This window comes from Macrobrachium nipponense, chromosome 28 (assembly GCF_015104395.2).
Source record: "Macrobrachium nipponense isolate FS-2020 chromosome 28, ASM1510439v2, whole genome shotgun sequence".
NCBI lineage: Eukaryota > Metazoa > Arthropoda > Malacostraca > Decapoda > Palaemonidae > Macrobrachium > Macrobrachium nipponense.
Window position 1 is genome coordinate 25,630,983 of NC_087217.1, and position 2,500 is coordinate 25,633,482.

The following is a 2,500-nucleotide window of genomic DNA, read 5'->3' on the forward strand; positions in this document are numbered from 1 at the left end:
ACACACGCATAATAAAGAACAACTTTCTTTATTTCAGTAGCAGTTAGAGCATCGAAAATTCAAGTAAAGTTGCGGTACATTTCTACCCAAAATCAGTCCACCTTTATTTTGATAATATATTGGAATCTTGATCTATTCGCCTATTAATATATTAAAATTAACTTGTTTTTTCCCGTGATGACTGGGCTCTTCCTTCTGCATTTCCAAGTATCTTCTGTAACTTCTTTCAAATGAACACCATGTTCTTTGGAAGTTTGAATTTCAAGTCAGTGGGCATTGTAGACCTGTTCCATATGGGAATGAGTTTACCTTCTGAATAATAATAATAATAATAATAATAATAATAATAATAATAATAATAATAATAATAATAATAATAATAATAATAATAATAATAGTAATAATAATAATAATATGGGATGTGCCAGTGGAAACTGTACCCATAATCATGGGAACACTAGGCACGATCCCAAGATCCCTGAAAATGTATCTGGAAAAACTAGAGGCTAAAGTAGTTCCAGGACTCATGCAGAAGAGTGTACTCCTAAAGGAGGCAGGATTCAATCCAGAACCCACCACCCCCCCTCCCCACACATGCACTATGAATTCCACCCAGTCGAATTGGAGGACTGTGATAAAAAAAAAAAAAATAATAATATAATAATAATAATAATAATAATAATAATAATAATAATAATAATAACAAAAAAGAACTCTTAAAGCATAGAATGCGAATCGAGGACAGTAAAGGGTAATGAACTTATCCGTAAAGAAATTGAGAAGCGTAAAACCCAGAGGCGAATATAATAGAGGATAATAAATTTCGCGCCCCACAAACAAAACACAGCTATACCGAGGCAAGAGTCTTACCAGAGGAGGCAAAAACTTTATTTCACGCACCCCTGCTCCGACTTGCTCAAGCACAAGCACGCACTTACCGACCCAGTCGCGCACGCGCACGCACGCACGCACGTTTGTTGGGGATAGTCTCAGTATCTCCTCCACCACTCACTTCCCTCCCACCCCCCACCCACCTCTGGCTGTGAAGCAGTAATGATTGTATTTACTGCATTGCCGTAAAGATCTGAGAAACCTCTAGATTTCGCAAAAGGACATTATGTTAATGGGGGCGGGCTTGGTAGGTGACTACGAAGCAGTTTTCTAATTTCATCATATTTTTATGAGTTTAATCAGTGGTAATGATTGTGAAACACAGAAAATAAGCACAGGACATTATATTATTTTTTACGGGTCATTTATAGTTATTTAGATCATTCATATATATTTTCTAATTAAATATAAAGTTTATAATTATATAATTACCTGTAAAATGCTTTATGCTTTAGATTGGATAATTTCGTACTTATACCATAATCAGGAATAATCCATCAGATATGTTTTATATATATATATATATATATATATATATATATATATATAATATATATATATATATATATATATACATAATGTATATATATATATATATATATATATATATATATATATATACACACATAATATATGCCTGCTTTTGTGCATGCTTGTCCGAGTGTTGACGTCTTCGTACAAGGACTAAATTAGATTCACCTGAGCCGTTCGAACCGGAATCAGTCTAATTCACACGACCCAGCAATAAAAGTTCGCATCACTGTGCTTTTCAGCCTCGGTGCTCATCGCCAGATATAATCTATTCATCCGAAACTCGCCGATAGGGAAAATGCCATCGCCTGTTTATTGGCATAGGAGGTAAGGAAACTCCATTGTGGCAATAACCTCTGTGATTGCGTATGCTGATGCGTTAGTCGGACACGAAATAACTAGTCATTTTGCGCGACTTGTAAATTGCCGTCGATATTACTGTACTCTGTTTTTTTCCATCTGTCCACCAGCGTGAGGTGTTTGCGTATGGTAACACTGCGTCCCGGGCTTTAGATAGTTACATTCAGCTTACATTCAACAATAATAATAACCTTATTTCGAATATTAACGGAGTAATTCGCATACTGTAAATTATCAAAACACTTCTCAGTTGCAAATGTACACACCCAGATATCCTTTTATTTACCTAAAACTTACACATAGCGTAACTATTTAAAGCCCGGGACGTAGTGTTACCATGCGAAAACACCACAGGCGGATGGACAGATGGAAAAAAACAGAGTATAGGTGAACCGGATGCCAGGTCTGGAGACCAGTCTTAAGTTTTATTCTTGCCATTTATGTGAGTTGTCTTGTTATCTAGGTAGATTGCCTTGCTAGGCAGTTTTGTTGTCTTGCCATGTAGGTAAGTTGTCTTGCCATGTAGGTAAGTTGTCTTGCCATTTATATGAGCTGTCTTGTTATGAAGTGAGTTTTCTTGCCATGTAGGTAAGTTGTCTTGCCATTTATATGAGCTGTCTTGTTATGAAGTGAGTTTTCTTGCCATGTAGGTGAGTTGTCTTGCCATGTTCGTAAGTTGTCATGCCATTTACGTGAGTTGTCTAGTTATGAAGGTGTG